Here is a 21,118-nt window from a genome sequence, read left to right as displayed (position 1 = left end):
ACTGAAGTGCCCTCTGCGGCTGTGGGCAGTACAAAAAGGACTCAGTCTGGCTTGGGATATAGGGTTAAGTGTTTCAGGATGTTTTTCTGCTGCCAAGTATCCTCCAGCCTGGGCACAGGCCAGTGGTTGGTTTCTTGTGGGCACCTTGCTAGAAAGAGACCTTGGGAATGGCTGAGCTAGAGAGAGGGCTGCTGTCTTGCGGGTAAATCTAGGAGGACAATGCCACATTGATTTTGGGAGAAGAAAATGGACCATTGACAATAGGATTAGGGAACTATTGCCTCAGTGGAGGGCAAATGGGTGGCCCAGTGAGACGAGGACAATTACACAGTTATGCAGATCTGAGGAGATGGGAACAAGAATCTTGCTGTGAAGCAGTAACAACTGAAAAGCAAATGCTTGGAGAGAATAGTTTCAAAAATACTTGAGAGATTTCAGTTTACAAATTCTGTTGACTTTTAGTTGGAAGTCAGTTGAGGTGGTTTTACCACTCTATTATAGCCATGCTTGCTGATGTTTACATGTCCAAAACTTATTCAATATTTGTGTGATAAAGCTTACAATAGAAAAAGGAATTTACCTTGTTCACGTCAGCTTAACAAAAGTCATATAGCAATGTAAAGAAATGCGTTGGTGAACAAAGACAATGTGGTACTGGAAGATTAGAATATTCATTTTCAAATACAGTGCTTTAATTTAAACAAGACATTATTTTTTTTCATGTAGTTATTGCTCTTTGACTTAGAATTAGTGAAAAACGGACTAGTTACTTTAACCCAGATGGTTTTTTCCCCACCCATAAAGATTGGTTACTTTAGCACAGATGTCTCTTTTCCTTCCATAAGGCATATTAGAAGGAAAACAAAGATTCACATTTAAGCAATAAATAATAACAACTACCACCCCTATTGGCTTAGATATGTCCAAATCCAAAACCACAGCTAAAAGTTACTTTAAAGTGTGGTGGGCCACAACTTATAGTTCTTTCATTTTGCTTTCTTTTAAAAAGATTTGACTTTGCTGACATTTTTCTACACTGTTTCAATTGATCTTTATTGAGAAAGAATAAGGATAGAGCGGACCGACAATTTTATTTGACAGATGATTTATATTTTTGCTTAGATCTGGCCTGAAGTGTAACCACAAAGTGTTTGATAAGGGAAGGATAAAATAAAATATGGTTTGCAGGCCATTGTAAGTATATGGGACATAAAATAATTGAACGGCAATCTTAAAAATGCAAGATACAGAATGGCCATGCTGGAATTGTATCGGCGCCCTTTAGTCCTAGCATTATTCTAACTTCTTTTCTGCTTGCTCTTGACTCATGGTGGACAAGCATCCCTAGTTACCCATGCAAAAAGGACTTCTTTACACCCAGGTCTCCCCTTTGTAAATAGAATAGTGGCTCAGCCTCATTTCCCGAAGTCTCCAGGCTAGTCTTGAAGCAGCAAGTCTGGGTCTGAGATCAGCACAGGGCTTTTGTGGCATGCATAAGGTAATTTAGGTTTGCCCAGTTTCCTTTTCCATAAGTAAGCTGGTCTCCCATCGCCCATCCAGCATGATGCTGTAATGGATTCCTTGTAAAAGAAACTCCCCCATGGTTCCAGTTCTTTGGGTTTTCCATAAAGGAGGGTGATCTGGCCCAAGTTAAGCTCTGGTGCAATTGAAAACAAAACTCTTTTATGATAACAATTTTTCTCAGGCTTTTTAGCTGTGTCCAACTTCTTGCTACTGCAGGGAGAAGTTAGTTGTAAGGATTTATATTCTGTTTATTTAATTACTAATTTCTGTAAAAGAAAAATTAATTCTATTACTTGTGGTGATGCATTATGCCAGGAATAACATTTATCATGTATGACTTAACACAATAGACCATTTTAAAAGATCTTTTCCTAAAATTTAATTTTAGATCTGGGACTATGGAGCATTTAGCGTACCTTCAGGAGGATATTTTGTATAAAAATAAGAAGAAACTGCCTTACTAGAATATCAACCATGCTTGACTGATATTAACCATATGAAAAAATGTATGAGACGTATAAACTTCACATAAGAACTACAGTTAAACCCACTCATATTTTTCTTTTAAAATGGATGTCCAAACATTAAAAGTCCGTATGTTATTCTTCTTAAGATCCAAATATATTTTTGGAGACTGAGTTCCTACTGTTTGCAATAATGAACACCTCATGGATGGCAGGGAAAAAAATCAACTTTCCCTAAATGCTACTGTTGGCCAAAGGAAAAATGAAAAATAATTTTGTAACAAGATGTCCTCTGTGCTAGGATAGCATTTTTTTTCCCATCCCTGGATGCAGAAGGAAGTGTTTCAGGGAGGCGTACTCACCTTCACCCTCTGTTTTCTTTCCCTACCCCCTGGTGGCCCCAAGCAAACCCCATGCAACCCAGCACGGCATAAAGATGAGGAGGCCACTGCAAGCATCTGCTTTCTCACTAAGTGCTGGGGACCAAGGACAAACAAAAGTCAATGAAAATACTCCTCTCAGTTTCCCTTGATATTGGACGCTGCCCAGGTAGTTGATCCAGGACATATTGCCCTGTAGACCCTATTGAAACTGGAGATAACAAACATAACAGGTCTAATACTGGCTTGACAACATGGTGTACCGGCACCCCAGGATAAGCTCTGCCTCRTTAACTGTCCTGTATTGTCTTCTGTAAATATAGTGAGTAATACAAAAAACATTTATTAATGAGGCTTAAAATTTTCCTCAAATGATCTTCTTGCATATTTACATGCTTGTGGTTTACTGCCATTAAATGCACTATTTTTTGGCCTATCTCCTTCATTCATGCTCTCTGGGAAACACACTCCTTTGAGAGTGCTGCAGATAATTTTGTTCCCTCCATTTTTGCAGGATGCTTCAGTAGTTGTGTGCCAGTTATCTAAAAAATGCTAGTTTAGTTGGCCGAGCAGTTAGACGGATTTTTAGAGCTGTGGGCTCTAAAATTGGTGTGCATATTTTGTGCGTGTCTGAGGGTGAACGTGACTCCCAAAGACAGAAATGCTCGACTTTCAAAACTCGGTGATATGCGCGGTGCTACCCTGAATGTCAGAGGTTACATTTCAAGGACCAGCTCTGCTCCTTTGGTGGCCGGCCCCTGGTGATAGGAAGTCTGCTTGGAGCAAGGTCACCGCAGCACAAACCACCTGCCCATCGCTTGGTGCCAGGGGCCTGGAGCCAGGCAATCCTGTTCCAAAAGCGAGCGAGGCAGGAGGAGAGCGGGCGCCGGCAGAGGCCCGGGCAGTGGCTCTCGCAGCCCTTCCCTGGACAGCCTCCGCTGGCTCAGTTCCCACGGAGCCAGGGAGAGATTTGCAGAGCTGCCTCCCCTCTTCACTGCAGTCCYGGCGAGAGCTTGGCTGCGATACCACCACCGGCTTCCCGTGTGGGCCAAACTTGCTCTCCCGGGTGGCTTGGCTGCGGCGAGGTATTTGACATATCATAAGCACGGGCTTAAGTTCTTAAGGATTAAAGCAAAAGTTAGATAAGATTCTCCAACCAGCACTAGAGGATGGATTTAACAGCCATCTGAAACTGTGATGATATTGCACAATTAATTGAAAGATACTGAACGAGAAGTTGAAGGGGAGGATGCTATCATTCTGTTTGGAGGTGAATGTTAGTGGACCTGAAAGTAGCATATACCCCTGTTCGTTATTTTGCAGGGGATGCTGTGGACTAACATGGGAGCTGTTTCTGCCAAATCCCAAACCGCTACTTCTGCTTGTTTTACAAGGGACAAAGGAGGGAGAAGGGTTTTATACTGTGCAGCAAATACTACAAATAGAGTGTGAATATGAAAAGAATCAACTAGCTGTAACAAGTACAGATCAGCTTAGAAATAGCTACAGGTCAGTCGTTTAGCTCATCATTTTACCTCATTCTGATTGATATATGGTTGTTAAAGCATAATTGTTTGTTCTGAAATGGTAATGGACATTCAAAATATAGCAACCATGTAAATCTCGTATGAGGGCAAGTTCCAAAATAAATTGCCAGAGGAATCATTCTTCAGAAATCTTAGATAGCTTTTAAATATTGCCTCCCAGTTTGTGAGACAACTACAAGAACCATGCATGACTTTATTTAAAGGATAAGTTTCCTCAAGTAACTGTACTCTCATTTAAGATCTGGAAAACTGTATCTGTGAAATGTTATATGTAAGCTGCATTTTACTCTTTGAAGCAGAAGGCTTTTAATGGACTTAATTCTGGTTTTAACATGGATGATGATATCTATATGTTAGTTTCATGTACTTCAGGTGATGTACTGACTTTATGTAGGAGCTTCTCAGTTTATGTAAATCAAGATAGTTCTATAGAAGTTACTGAAGATGCGCTGATCTCTGCTGAGATACCACCCACAGTTTGCATTTTTTAATACTTTGAATATTTATGTGAAGTTTTTATTTCAAGAGATTTTGGTGGAGTAGTTCTGCCTGATGGGTTTTTTTTTTTTTTCTGATGTAAAAGGGTTTGCTTCCCCCATCTGGCCATGTATCCATTGTGTCGTTTTCTGCAAATCTATTGCTCCAAGACAGCACATAGACTCATGTGGTTGAAGTAATCTGCCTCCCAGCCATCTACTAAAATAGCTTTAGTCACCTAAATATAAACCTACCCCATACTCTTTCATGTTCCATCTCAAACCCAGATTTTGCTGCCTGCCCTTTCCTAAAGTCATTCCCAGTTTAGACTTGTAGTTCTTTTCCCTGTGTTATTCCTGCTGGCTCCTCTCTACCCAACATCTTTTCGATGACCCTGTGGATCTCTCACTCCTGTCTTCCTCAGCCTGAAGCATTCCCCTCCAGTTTTCCTAAGGTTTTCCTAAGGGGCCAGTGAAACCCATGAGGCACATCTGAGCACCAGAACTGCCCTCAACACCTTCTTACATTTGTAACCACACTATCTAAATAACCTTTAAACAAATATTTTCAGAAGATATATAAAAGAGTTTAGGAGAAAAGCAACAAAATAAATACATTTGAAATTAACTCCAAGAGAAACATGTTTTTTCCTTCAAGTGACCAAAGGCAAATTCTTGCAGATGTTCAGAACAAAGCTACCAAATTGACTCTCAGCTCAGTGTCCTTAATATTGGGTCCCAAACTATTTATTGGTAGTGCCAGTCCATCTTGGATTTTATTATAAATGTAATATAACTCTCTTTTTCATCGTTTTCTTCTTTTGGTGTATGCTATAGCACTGAACTTTAGGCTGCCTTATCTTCATATTTTAGAAACTTGAGTAGACATCTATTGCCTTGTCTTACCTTTCTCATGTAAGCACTCACAGGGAGTTTGCTTGTATGACTTCATTTGCTGAGAACAGACTTCCAATTAGTAACAAATTTAGTATGGTTTTTAAAAAATCRAAAAAGATATATTGGAGTGTGCAAAGGTATTAAATACAAGCAGTAGGGGCAGCACTGTTTGAAGTGGTGCTGGAGCACAGGAATAGACCACTTGGGTTATGACTATTCCAGTGGGCTTGGGCCCATGTCCAGGCTGCATCCTGCCCCTGTGGAAGAGAGAAACAGGATCTCACAGCATTCGTGCTCTTCTCTACATTTAAGTTTCCATGGGAGAAAAGGAGAGGGTGGGCTGAAAGGGTGCTGCTGAGTGCTCCAGCCAGGTCCTCAGTTTGGGCTCACAGGCTATGCCACAGAGGACAGCCATAGTCTTGAGTGTCCTAACAGTGGGCCTTAAGCAGTGTGTGAGGGCAACTCCTCTCACCTTCCCAGAAGCATTTGAGAAACCTGACCTCAGAATTTGATCTGAATCAAGGGGAGGAGATGCAATGGGCCAAGTCAACCCCCTGAAATCTAAATTGCCACAAGGTTTTGTAGGCATCAGGGTCTGATTCAAAACTTAGATCCCTTTCTATTTCACTCTATTCATGGCTATGCTGTTTATTTACCTACCTTTATCAGAACTGTAATAGCCTGTATTGTTAGGTGTTGCAGCTGCTAGTGAACGTAAAGACTATGTGTCTTTGGAAAATGTGATGCAGTGCTCATTTTGAGATGCCCAGGAGAAGAAAGATATGTTTATTCCCTACACTATTGCCACTGGTGTTAAACCTTGTCCTAAAATCAGCATTCGAAAGAAATATTCAGTTATTGCAACTCAGCTTTTGCTTCTTGGAGTGAGCACCTAACCTAGCAGAGATTTGTTTGTGTATGGTGAGAGTGTAAATGTCATGGCACAGCTAAATTGTTGTACTCCTTACATTGCCCTTCTGTACGCTTCAGCAATTTTTCACTCATCTAGACAGCAATGCAATTTTGAACTTTCCCAGGGCAGCAGTAACATGCGCTCTTCACTTTTTGTAATATGTTCAAAGCCTTCTTGATGAGCGCACATTTATACATCATAGAGCTATGTATGACTATTTAGCATCCACCCGATTCCCTGTGGTACCTCTCCTCAGAGAGGAAGTGAAAAGTTCGCTACACTAATCACACTGGGGAATAGAAACACACTTTTAATGGATGTCACACAAGAACAGAGCGTATGTGAAAGCGTTCCATGCTTCCCTTGAGTAAAGAGAACATGAGTTGGAAAGAAAAACTCAGATATCCCTTCCTCTACAGGGTCAACTTTTTGAAGTGTGAGTAGAAACTCTAAAGAAGATTTTCCCATGTCCACAAGTGATATTTCAGCATGCAAATGAAGTGAGATCCGTTATTCCTAATGTAGCAGTTAATGATTTGTTGATTAAATACCACATTATAATTTATTTATAAAAGATAAAGCATATTTTATAATATTTTTCTCAGATTTAAATTTCTAATCTGTCCTTCTGGCAATAAATCTAGCTCACATACTTTGAAGTTATCTTGCTGTGGATGATACAAACAGAGGCAACGAATATAGAGTTTGTTGGGGTGTGTGTGATACAAACACCTGTTTGCATAGTGTGAATATTTTCAATTCATTTAGTAATACATCTTAGAAAAGCCATCAAGAGATTGTCACCTTAAGCAGTTACAGGTTGGTTAGACCAGGGACGTTTGTAGGAATCTAATTTCAAGACGTTGGTCACCCCTTCTTTCTAAACATTTGGCCCTGTGACATTTGGCCATCCAAAAGATGAGCATACTTTTAAAGGCCTCCTTGTACCATCTACAGGATTTGGGTAGGACATTTTAGAGGTCATGATTTTAAAAGCAGAAGAAAACGTTTACCTCAGAAGTGGTGCCAACATGGGCAGCAAGCAGAGAAGAAAGCTTCCTGTCCTACTTGGGAAGTTGGGTGCAGCAAAAAGGAAATTTGTGTATATGGAACAATGATTATTTGTCACAAGTAACCACCTCCTGTAACCCGTAGCGTGAAGGATGAGCCTGATTCTGTTCTATAACCAGGTAATTAGGGAGCTACTCGGGGAGGATAGCAAGAATTATTTCTGCCTATCTTAGAACCTGGGCTGCACTGCTGTAAGGTACCTTTTGTAACACAAATCACTGTCAGTAATTTGGCATTGTGATTTGAAAATAAAAATCTGGACCATCACAGGGGAATTTAAGAAAATTCCTTTACACTTCCGTTTTCCAAATATTCCACATTACTTTCTCTATTTTTCAGTTATTTTAATGTTGTTCTAGCATGTGCTGTCACCTTGCATTTCATATCATTCTCCTCCAGTGAGGGAGGTGCATCCTTTCAGTGTATAACAGAGTAAAAAGGCATATAGAAGACATAGTGTAATATAAAACTTTACAGCATGCGCTGCTTCAGCTGAGAAAGGAAGCTTGTCACTTTACTCAGCAAAAAACATGGAAATACCATGGGATTTTTTCCTCTACAATTGGGCCTCAAATGTTCTCATGCTATACTTGTAATGTGCATTACTAGCTGATTAGAAGTGACATCAATTAGTCACATGTCTGTGTTTCTGATGGAAATAAAAATGAGCTTCTGTACACAAAAATCTCAAATTCATCTCTACATTGCCTAGGGATTTTTTCTCCTGCAATATCAGTTATCGGTTTAATATAATATTGTTGACTTAACAATGATACATTTCAGGCTGAAGGCAGAAATGCATTTTGCATTAATAAATTGTTTTGAGGTGGGCTTAAAGAATATTTCATTATATAAGAAAGGCAGCTATAAAACCTATTTGGTGGTCTTTCAATCACTGATACCTGTGGCCTATTTGTGTGGATGGCATTCATCAGTGTGGCAGGAAATATTAAACAAGTGCTAGACAGTCATTAGTTCTCCTCAAGCAGAGGTCCTCATACCTTCTATTCCTATGCCATGGGAAAAATTCACTTGGTATTTTCTTTCTTGCAACTGTTCTGCTGTTCATAATTTGATGGAAAATTGATTAATCACACATTTAACTCAATGCAAGATCTTCTGCACTATAATAAATTATGGCCATTAATCAATAAGTACAAAGTAATTCCAGGAGTCTGGAGACATGCTGGTTTCTAATAGAAAAACTTGTGCTTAGGCCTTCTTGCCAGTGACCACTTCATCTGAGGTATTTTGCACCTGCCTCAATCCAATTAGATGACATAATTAATGAATCTCAATGCAGTTGATAATTTGTTATACAAAGGAAAGAATGTTTTGGCACCTCTATTAAGTCCTGATGTACAAATCTTTGCAAAGTGAGTTGCGTAAGGAATACTAGGAACCCAAGATGGGAGCCTGCAAGCTCAGCTATGACAGAGGAAAAGTCTGTTTATTCCAGGGCAGTGAGTATGCAAATGCCACTGTATTTTAAAATTCTCACATTTTCTTCTTGAGCAAATAAAAGGAAACGAACTGCGTGCAGAAGTCTTCCATGCCATCTTGCTTGTTTTATGACAAATTAAATGGTATGATTAGAACAAGTATTCAGGAAGTACTGTTTCCCAGGCAATCTAATCAATGTTTCCTTGGTCAAGTATCAGTTACAGTTTTACATATCGCAATCCATTTGCACCTGTTATATACAGCTAACATATAGGCACTCAATATATTTTAGTGAGAGAAAGTGTGAAGATAAAAAGAAAACCAGTCTGCTGCTAATTCTGTCACTAGGAGACGCCATGAGCAGATTTTATTTAGAGACTTTGAAAAACAATTAGCTGAGGATTATAGGACTAAAAGGCCTTTACTAGCTGTACCTGGAAAATGCTTTGCCCATTTARTGCCTTCTAAGCTGTCATTGTGCTTGAACTTCAGTCCCAGTGATTAATGAAAAGCTKCAGGGCACAGCTAGAAGCTAAAGTCTCAATTATGAAAAAGCAGTAACTAGTTTAATGTGCTGATGCTTTTATACTTAAACTGACAGCTGTGAAAAATGGCAATATTTCCAATCATGCTTTAATAATTTATCATTAATTTATTGGCATGTCCAACACACTTTACTCCCACTGTTCTTTTTCTCCTTTTAGGCTCATGGCATTTCAACACTGAAGAGCAAAATCTGTTGCAAATCTCTAAGGACAAACTTCCTTATGGTGCTTGAGTGACTTCTGTTTGCAGGCATTCAGTATTATCTAGTGGTAGACAGTTTACCAATGTAGATACAGCATGAACAATTTTGTGGGCTACATATTTAGCTGCTGCTAAATCACTCCAACTCCATCAACTTCAAAGGAGTTAGACCAGTTGTGGATATGGATGGCTTCATGGGACTGGGGGTGGTCAGCCTCATGCAGGCAGTTTTCTTCCTTCTGCCCAGCAACTTCCTTGGAACAAGAACAGGAACTGTCTAAGTGTGCTAAATCAAAAATTAAATTTGGAAAGCACTTCTGAAAAATGCAGAAAGATTCTCACCTGGTATAAATTGCAGTAGCTCTCTTGAAGTCTGTAGAAACATTATGTTTAATACTGAAGAACTGAAATCAGTGCAGCTAAGTCAATTTAAAACAGCTGATCCATTTATTTGGGGAATATTTTGAATTTTTCTTTTTCTCTTTTGGTGCTCCTGGCTTATTCAGTTTCTCTTGCTTTGGTCTATGAACAACAGGAAAGAAACAAAGTCAAACAGTAAAACCGAGCTTCACTACAATTTCCATGCTGAATTTAGTTTGTCATGGTTCATGGTCGTTCCCAGGTCTGGTGTGGACCAGACAAATATTCACAAACACGAACATTGTTAGTAATTTTAGAGTCCATGACTTGCTTATTCTTCTGATAGTAGAAGCTAACTCTGTTTTATTTTCCATCTGATATTCCTCTTATTCACAAAATCTTAATCATCTAAGCTGGAGTGATGCAAGCATCCTTTTGATACAAAAACTCAGTTTTATTTGTGATTTTTCATGTGTTTCTTTTTTTGTGTAATGACTGGCACTGCTGAAGGCTTGGGAACATTCGGTTGCTGTTGTTTTTTATTGGACCCGATGACCACTGAGCTTTTCTGCAAAGCTCCTGTAGCCCTGAATGGCAGCAGAGCGTTTCAGCCTGGCTGAACAGCCAGCCTGAGCAGAACAGCCCGGCTGTTCCGATGGTTGCCAGTTCCTAGATGTAAAAGTAGCCTGACCAAATAGTGGGGAAAGTTATTCTGAACTGTTTGATGTAAACTGTAACAAACCTGTTCTCTGGCTGTTGTTGATGGACTGACTGAATAGGAGAAACATTGGTGTGAGAGTATATTAATACCAATTGATGTGGCATCTGTAATGGTTGAATGAGTACAGCGTATTATATTGTTGGGCAAGAAACTGCTCTCAAAAAGCTGCAGTGCATTCAATTTGAGTTGATATAAGGGAAAGGACCTGTCAAGTGGTTTGTTCCATAGCTTGAGAATTTGCTGTATACTACCAACAAAAAAGATATTTCTGTCTTTGCTTGTATTTACATTTGGAAATTTTTATTTGAAGTTTTGATCATTCTTTTCCATGAGGCCAAAGTTTATACTACTTAGTAAACAGTTCAATTATTATCAAAGGGAGTTTTGAATGAAAAGGAACTGAGTTTCCAGCCCAGCTCAAGCTATATGTTTGAGCACTAAGTGTGGCACTTCATTAGGAATCCTGGAAACGGACTGAGGAAAGGGAGTCATTAGTAATACTGATGTCTACTACAGTTCCTTAAAGGAACTGAATGTCTGTTTTGTGAATTAGTACTTGGAAAAGAAGGCTTATTCTAATCCACATTATCTGTCATGCTGTAGACCTAATACTCTCTTGCTGCAACGTGTCACAGAGTGACGAAATACATCGCAACGCATATGCGTGGCTCGGAAAGCAAAAGGTATATCTAAATTGATGCATGTTCGCTTCTGGTTATTGTCAGATGTACTGCCAGCCACCAGTAATCAGTCTATTATCAATCTACTACCCTCTATTTTTCAGGCTTCTAGTTTGAGGCTTGATTACAGCAATTTAGAGGATGTATGCAAACCGATTCCAGCTACTAATTGAAGGAACTCTACTAATTAGAAAAGGCTATGGAACAAATAACAATTGGCAACAAGTCTGGGGTCATTTTCTGTTTTGAACTCCGTTCGTAAAGTGACTTCTAACTGGAACAAATTTAACAGCGCTTTGTGGACTGGAGCCAGGCTTTGAAAACATTATTCATGTTGACTTTATTGCACATCTTGGGATATTTGGTGTTTTCCTTAAAAGCCCTACTCCTGGAGCTATGTGAGTCTTTATTAATTAATAAAAAAAATTAAATTTCATTCTTCTTGATTGTGAAGAAAGTCTTAAAGTTGTGTATCCCAAAGACCCAAATTGAGAAGGCAAATAAAAAAGAAGCCAAATTTTATTTTTGGTTTAAAAATTGCCTTTCTTAAAAATCTCAGGATCTATTCAGAATGCCAGTGATTTCTGAACGTTCAAAATTATTAATACTTTGGCACAGATATGAGCAGAACCACTAACATGGACAAGGTTGTTATTAATAGTGCATCTAAACACAAGGATTACAAAAGCCAGCTCTTACATCTTGTCCCTCACTAGCACTCTTTGGTTGACATGCCGCTTATAGACTGATTCCGGTCTTTGCTGAGACAATCATTTAGATCAGTGAGGAAATGGTTTTGCAAGACACTTCTTCAAGGTGCCTTGTCAGAGGCAGTCAGTGCTTTCTCAGGTTAGGTTTTAAATAGAGATCTGTGTAATTGGGTAGGCACTGATTGTCTAGTCATCAGCTGGACAGCACAAGACCATCTCTTGCACAGCTCACTGAGAGCAAGGCTGGTAGCTGAGGACTGTGTCTAGATATCCTGTCTGTGAGAAGGATAGCCATAATGGAACTTTATCTCCTGGTACTTCTAGTATAAGACCCAGATGAAACTATGTCTTTGCTATTAGCATAACCTTCTGTGTCTGCTGGCATTTGTGCACATTTACAAGAATGCTTGTGTGCATTTTTACAGGAACACCTCTAACTTATATATGATATTCCATGGGTTTGCATTTCCAAATATTAAAAAAAACATTAATTTCATGTTTGTCATCTTAATACCTTTTCTTAATAAGCTTAAACCTCTTACGCTTATACCTGTGCTTTATCTCTTCCCAAGCGGCCCCATGCTTCCTAAAAATAGTTCCTCTCCAGTATGAGAGAGCATCTCCTCCTCTGCTGCTGAATTGGATAAGAATATTGTCCATTCTGCAACAGAGGGATTTTTCTCACTTTCCCACTGCCTTAGTGAGGTATTTTTAGCGGCTATTAACACTACTTTAATCCAAATATTATTTACAGTAGATGCACCAGGTATCCTAGTAATGTCATTTAATATATACAGGTCTAGGAAATGCTGAAAATCCAGTCGTATTATCACTTAGATAAGGTCAAGCATCTTCTGTCCAAATTCTGTCTATTTTTTTTCAGTGGAGATTTGTGACTTTGGAATTCAATACCAGATGAAGAGTGTCTCAGGTGCAGTGCAGGTAGAGAAGGAGATATATTTTACTAGTGTGATCCTTCACAAAGTACATGTGACAAAAATAAGGAACAGTCAAGGCTCCTTGGCACCCTAACTGGAGGAAACTGCTTTAGGATCTCGTTTAGCTATGACCTTCATCTACTGTAGCCATCACCAAGTGTTTCTGTGTGGACTGCTGCCTGACTGCAGTATTTCCATAAAGAATCATTCATGTTACTGAAACTGTTGTCTTGATGGACTTTCTATATCAGCCTAAGCTGTATTATAATATCATGGTAAAGTACCACCTCCATTTATCACTTCTGAAGGTGTCTATAAATACTTTACAATATAGATGATAAACTCTCCAGCTTGACTCAGATATTGCCAGATTTCCTAGTGACCTACTTTCACTGAAAGTTGGAACAACTCAGGCACTTACTTGGTTTGTTACTGTTGTAGTGCGTTAGGGGTACTGCAGCTCTGTGAGCAAAGCATGCTTTGGACTAAAACCCCTAAGAACATATACAAGAACAGAAGTCTTTGAATTAATTTTATTAGGTCAAGCTCATTACATTAGATGAGAGAAATCCAGAATAAATAAACAGAACAATGCAAAGTGCCTTATGTTACCTTGGTAGTGAGTAATGGGGCTACAGATGGGATCACCCAACATGTCAGAAAGCTCCATCTCTTACTACAATCTTGCCTCATGTAACAGGTAGTTTGGTTTTGAACGCAACTTACAATGTGACAAGCCAAAATACCACTAAAAAAGGAGAACATTTCTACCATTTTTTTCCCTAACCATATAGTTTCTCAGTTACTACCCTACTTGCCTACAGTCTCTCTCTAGGGTTCAAGTAGAAGCGGCTTTCCTGCCCATCTGGAAAGCACCATCTAACTTTTCCTAATTCAAGGGGACATTGAATTTAGTTTGGTTGGCCTGGGTTGTGGTGGGAAAAAAAAGTGGGCCCTCTTCTCCATCCAACTGCCGGTGCTGGCCCTCCCAAATTCATCTTTTTAGCCCAACAACTTGACTTTCCTATAGTGATTGAACAACCTGTCTATTGCCATGGTGTAACCTTACTGTAATCTTACTCCCCAGGAGCTCCCTGTGGGGACACTTTGAAAACTGCATTCTCTCAAGTCCTGGCCCCAAGTATTTGACCTGATCTTACACAGACAGTTCATGGCAGGGGGTGGAGGGAATGACCCATTTATTCACCTTTTCTTTCTCCCCTGCCCTCTTCCAAAAAGTGAAGCCTGAGATGCTTCATTTAAAATGACAATTTATATAATAATTGTTCAGAGAATTTTTTCTTTCCTTTCTTGCAAGCTGAAGTCATGTTTGGCCAAGCTGTGACCTCTGAAGCTTGTCCTAAATGGATAGAATGGTGTCACTGGCCTAAGTTGGAGTGTTAGATGCTTACTCTCTAAAAGGAAAGGTCTCACATGCCTTATATCACCAGGAAACATTTACTACACAGTAGAAAAAGGAATTCATTTTTTTTCTTTTCTTTTTTTCTAGTAAAAAGTATCAAAGCTGCACAATAAGTCTGGGTACTCACTGGTAGACCTTGCAATGGGGAGGTGCACACTTAATTGAAACAGCAGTGGTGAAAAGTGAGAAAATGTCTTCAATGTGGACTGCCTAAATACTCAGAAGTCTGGGGATAATAAGAGTTCTGATTGATGTGAAGAAGGCACACTCCCAGTACCAGGGCAGTGCGATGGGAAGATCAATTTAAAATGTCTAGGGCAGGAGCAGACCATTTGATAGACCTCTTTAGGTGTATAACAACTTGGAAAGTCATCTCTAAGTTTTGATAATCACTTTGCCTTCTGAGACTGCCAATCTGATTCTTAACTGATCTTTTTAGTGCGAAAAAGTCTCCCGTTTCTATTCTCTGCCCTACATACTTGGGTCAGAAAGTGAACATCCTATTTTTACAGCTTTGAAGCCAAATGGCTATATAAGCAGCTGATTTCTTCACAGAATCTTTCTCAGGCATTCTTCTATTTTATTTTATTTTATTTTATCTTTTTTTTACAAGAAAAGCCCTCACTATTTTCCCAGTTTTTACCTTAAAAGAAATAGGGCAACACAACTAAGAAGATTCCAGTTTTATCTGCTGAAGGGCAGAGTAGCTCATGGTATTCAGCCCTGCTAGGAGCTGCTGATGTTATTTAAACTGTGACCCAATTAGAAAAAAAAAAAAAAAAAAAAGGATCTTCAAAATAGTTTACCGAATAGCAGAATAACTGAATCAACAAAATATTTTATGAAAAAAAGAAACCTCTGAATTTTCCTCCAAGTGTGAATGCATCATTTTTTTGTTTGAGAGTTACATTTTTTGTTTGACAGTTGAATAAGGCTCTGTTTATTTGGAACACTTTTGCTTCAAGAACTCATGGAAAGCACATTTCAATCTGTCTTGTTACAACTTCAGGCTCAATTTTGACTGAGGTAGAGTACTGAAAATGCAAAATTAAAGGGACTAACTCCTGCCTGGGACAAAGGCAAAAGACTGGATGCATGTTTTGTTCTTGTGGGAACTTATTCTATTTCTTGGGCAAAATGAGTTACCCATTCAGCTTCAAGGTATGTTATAAACGTCAAAACAGAAGACTTCTTCCAATCAGCTAGTTTAGGGAAAGAATTCTGGGGAGTCACTTTGGGCAGCTAATTCGGGGAGACCATTTTTAATACTATTTAATGTATGTAAACATAACATATGACAGTAACATTGCATTACTATGCTGTGTAAAACAAGTCCTCCAGATTTATACATCAACATCTCTGTTAGTAGTTAATCTGCTGCTGGCCACCTGCAGAGGAGGAATGGAAGAGCTTCCTTTTGATCTCTTTTGTGAAATGACCTTTAAGGGTGAAAAAAAAAATAAAAGAAAATAGACTTGAAGGAACGTTAAAAGGTTTGGTACAAATATTCTGTTGAGAACTGTTTGGTCCTTTAAAAAAATGTCCGTATAGGACATTAAATGTATGAAAAAGAGTAACATCTGTGCTTTAGGTCAAGAAGGATCATCACCCATTAATGTAACTCAGCTAACTTCTTACAGGTCAGTGAGACATGTTGTTAGTCTGGTAGACTAATTTGTGAGAACTCTGTGTCAGCAAGGAAGGATGGATTTCAATATGGAAATGAAGGGTTAATGGAAATGAAGGAGAGCAATTTAAACTCTGCTATACAATACTTCTGCTTTCTGTAAGGGTTATCATTCAGCTGCAGCATTCTTGTGTACTCTATGTAGTAGATGCATCTTTGTTTCTGCGCTTCTGGCCTGCGTCTTGTTGGTTTGAGCCCATGTTGCAAAAACTATGATTTATACCTATTTCAGCAGAAGGGACCAATGCAAAACTCCCTCACTCTTGCCTGAATCAGTAAACATTAAAGATTCTCCCATGCGTGGAAATAAAACCGAACATTTGCACCTTACATTATCTTTATGTGTAAATGAGGCTAACTGCCTAAAAATCACTCTGATGACCTCTGAGTGGGCAGAGATAATTCTGCCTATTATCCCTCTCCATTTTCCTATGATGCTGAATTTCTCAAACTGTCTGTAAAAGCCCAGGTTCTCCTCTTACCCTTGCACATACCCAGACACCAGGAAGACACATGTCTTAATGGATAATGGCTCCATTGTGTGAATACTGTCAGTATCATATCAATGTGACATAAATATAGCAAATTAGCCGTATGTTACTTACATCAGAACTGCTTCAGCTCTTTGTGTGGAATGGAAAAGGTGTAAGTGAAAGCTCTCTGAAGCAGCATGAGTCTTTTCCTTTTTTAAACAGTGTTTCTGTGAGGAATTGTACCAAGTTTTAGATTCAGAACTAATTCAAGGCTAATTCTTTTCTGAAGTAATGTAAGAAATGAGGTGCATAATTCACCTGGCTGCTTTGAAATTGGTTCTTGCTTTTGCAAAATCTTCTTTAAGGAATGTTGTTGCCAGCCTTGACTGAGTGCTTGCAAAAGATGAAACATTTCTTGTGCATATTGCTATGTTCTTCTGTCTGTGCCCCTATTTTCTTTCCTCCAGAATCATGAAATAGAATCCTTTATGACCAAATGTACCGATTAGTTAAGGAAACCCTTTTAAATATGTTTGCTTTAGAAGACTCAAATTCATTGGCACTCTCAAAGCATCTTCACAGATTTAAAAAATGGGTGTATTTATTCTACTGAATCAGTAAATTTTAATTGACTGTCTTTCACTTCCAGGCATTTGCAAAAGAGTACAACCATTGCTAAGGATAATAGCACTGTTATCACTCAAGAAGTATTACAAATGAAAAATGATATTCTGAGAAGTGTTAGAAAAGAACAAACAAATCAAACATTTTTTAATTTTGACAGTATGCATTTTCCAGTTCTAGGTCATTCATTTATTCATATCACAATGTATGAATAATCACAAGATATTCAATAAGTTCTAAAACTAAAGATGCTTTGGAGTCTGTATTTTTACTGGACTGTGGAGGTAACAAGTGTTATGAAAAAAGATCTTAAGATCTTTTGGAACTTACTCCCATAAAGTGCAATTCCTGGAAACAAGGAATGTGCCAATAGCTGCTTGTGTGTAATCCAAAATGACACAATACTGGAAATTAAATGTAAGCAATACTTTTTCCACAAAATATCAAATGACAAATACATGTGCTCTATTTTTTTGCAGACTCTTGAATGTTCGTTTCATAAGCTTGGGTTGGTTCTCTCCCTGCCCCCCTTTCCTGGGAACATCTTTAAACAATGGTTTTCAACAAGTCACTTTTTTTTTTCCCAAATATTCAGCTGTAAGGTATCAAATTGCACCAGTCTGATTGCATGTGTGTTTTTCTATAACAAGTCAATACTGAATGCATGAACAAAATACTAGGGTGCATGCTTAAAATCTAAAGTATAGAAATAAAACATGGCAATAAAAGTTTCTCCAGTAGTGATCAGTGGACTCATAATAATGCCTCCAAAATAGTAAATACACTTCTGTTTTCAGAGCAGCTATGTTGTGATGATGTCGTTTATGTGAATTTTTTCCAGAGGAGAACTTTGAACAAATATGTTGCAGATTAGTCCAGTGACTTTTTCAATATGTAAGATTACCCATGCAAGCTTTTTGAGGGAAGAGGCTTCACAGAGACATTCTTCCCTTCCAAAGTGCTAGACACGTTATACAAAAGTGTACAAACATCAGCTTTGCTGTTGATCTTGTCCTATTGTAGTTTAACTCTTCAGTCATCTCTGGCTCAAACAGCGATCACATTGGCTCTAGTGGTGTGCTGACTCGGATAAATTAAGTGCGTATTAGAGGCCTGCATATCTGTGATGTCTTGATTTTGGATTTACAGGAATAGTGTGACACTATTAAGAAATATAATTTTAGTTAGCCAAAAGTTCAGAAAATGGTGGTAACCTCAGAAATGATGGTAATGCAAACCTGTGTATTCACATTGAACTAACAATAGTCGTATCTACTACTTTATAATGAGTGCCCAAAACTTTTGGATATTCCTTGTTTTTTCATCAGCTTCTGCACAAAAGTCAGTAAAAGCCTTAATATCAACCTTTAAACTCATGCAGTGCCAGTAGCGCCAATCCTCACAGAAAAAGAGAGGACTGCAAGAGAAGACTTCCCTCCCCCTCGCTCACCACTTCTACTGACTTCACTAGATAGTGGCTAAGCCCCAAGTCTCCTGGGATGGACCCTTGCTGCAGGAGCATGCTACGTGCTCTGAAGGGGGCACTGGGTTGTCGAGTTCCCCTGCACTGAGTGATACAGCCTTAATGAAGGAAAGCTGTTTCTTTGCCTTGTCTGAGAAATCAGTAGTTTAGCCACATCTTTTACCAAGTATAACTGAATATGGTTTAATTGTTAGATATCCTTTAATGAGAAGAATTATGCCTTCATTAAAAACCTGTGCTCCCAGGTCATTCCTACAGTGTCACATGTGCAGCCACATGCCCAGCACGATATATATTCTGCCTAGCCCCATGTTTTATGTAAAATAGGATATTGATATCTCAGGAGCTTCTTGTTAGAACAAAGTCACTTTGATGACTTTTAATGAAGAAGAAGAAATATCGGGTAACCTGGCACTTGCACTTTGCAAAATACAGTATTGAATTTAAATATGATTCTTAAGTACTGTAGGGCAAAGATTGACTTGTTCAGTGACTGCACAGCTTCTAACCCCAGGGCTCCCTGAGACAAGGGATGGCCACATTTCAAATGATAATAAAAATGATAATGATAATCATGACAATAATAAATTACCAGTACTCTTTGCAGAGATTATTTATTGGAATTTTGAGACTTGTCTTATTTTACAGCTGAAACAAAGCAAAGGTTAATTTATAGCTCATTTATATTTTCCCTGCTCCAGCCTATGCTCAACCAATTGTACTACTTCACTGCGACTCAAGGGAAATTTTGCAACTACTTTAATGGAAACAGAATTGGTGACCTAGAACCTGTTCCTCCCTGGCATTACTGCAATTGTATTCAGTTGAAAGCAGTGGCATGAGAGTGGTGTAAAACTGCAGTAACACCCTGGTGAAACAGGTCCTTAATCCCCTGCATCCGTGCAAATTGTATAGACCTCAGTGAACTGAACATTCAGACTTGTATTTATGCTCAGAAAGGGGAAAATACGCCCATAGTTCATTCGCATAATAAATGCGATGGGAAAATAATTCTATGGGGACAAACATTGTTTGGTTTGTCATGAGACATACTTGACAATTACTGCTTTGTCCCTTTTGTGCTATTGCAATGCAGTTATAAGATTGTGCCATAAATCTGAAAGACTGTTTTGCAAAGTTCGTATCTGCATTTGCTACCTTTAATATTAATAGGAGAATATCTTTAAAGTGAGTAAATTGAGAAAGTGGCTGAAACTATAGTTTATAAAAGAAGATTAGTGGGTTTAATATGCACTGGAGAGTAAAAGAAAAATCTTATTACTGTATGGAGAAATTACCTCATAAAGAAGCTAATACAGCAGGCTAGGGAGTAATTTTTAACAAGGTTTTTATGATGCACAAGTGTAGGCAAGTTAATGAACTTATCTTTCTAGTTATTTTCAGATTGTAACAATGCTTTTCTTTTCAGTTCCTGTGCTTTAAAAAGTAAAACACATTTAATCACTTACAATAAAACTAACTCATTAGTTTGATAAATCAAGTAAAATCCTATACTGCTCCTGTTGTGGCAGTGCTGCTTGGAAACTAGATCAGGTGAAAACATTAAGTATAGAACAGAGCAAACTACCAGGTTTATTCATTATTGGAATTAAAAGGTTTCACATTGACAGGGAATGTTCATTTTTGAAAGGACCTGCTCCGGTCTTAGTAACAGGACTTAGGAAATGAAAACTAAAATAGGGAGCCAGGCCAAGATTTTGTTTTAACAATTCCACTCTTTGCAAAATAGCCATGTGGTCTTTGACATTCATAAAACAGACATCTGAAGAATGTCACATCGAACAGCAAAGAAACCACAGGGGGGAGTTGGTAAATACAGAATGTCCATCTGTTAGCACCCCAGCATGGCATGCGTAGGTATTGTTTAGGAGGAGCATGTCCACATTTTTCTGCCCAAATGCAAAAGACAGACTGCTGAGTAAAACAGTTCAATCTTTATATTGATTAAAGAGATGTGCTTTCCTACCATACTACAATGACTGTACTTGAAATTAATTCAGCACCACTCCAAAGGAAAGACTGAAGGTTGTCAGACGCACTGCAGGTTTTAAAACAGATGTCCCAGAACAGGAATAATGTGGACATACCACAATAATTTGACACTACAATAGGGCATTTCATCAAGAGTTTATCAGCACCTCATCTAGACCACAATCATGTAAGCCACAGTCCTGTTGAATATTAGCATTATTCACAGCTTCCATCATGTCATGGAATAGGACAACCTTCCCAGAAGCACACAGAAAGGAAAAGAGGAGCATGTTGAGAAGAGAAAACAAGTTATTTCCTGATTGACTGATTGACATAAGTGGTTGGGACTGCTGGGTTTCTCCTTCGTTGATGAGAACATTCTTCCAGATAAAAGTGGAAGAACTGTCTGCAAAGGATGGAAGCGGGAAGCTTTCCACTATTACGATATTCTGAGCAAGTCGTTGATAAGCAAGTTGCATACTGCTCAACGCATTCAAGTGTCTCCACACCCTTATTAAAGGTCACAGTCAGCAATCTTTACGGCACTAATAGGGAAGGCATCACT

The sequence above is a fragment of the Apteryx rowi genome, unplaced genomic scaffold, assembly GCF_003343035.1.
Source record: "Apteryx rowi isolate R43461 unplaced genomic scaffold, aptRow1 scaffold_142, whole genome shotgun sequence".
NCBI classification, from domain to species: domain Eukaryota; kingdom Metazoa; phylum Chordata; class Aves; order Apterygiformes; family Apterygidae; genus Apteryx; species Apteryx rowi.
The sequence above is the reverse complement of the archived record's forward strand: the minus strand, read 5'-3'. Positions refer to the sequence as shown.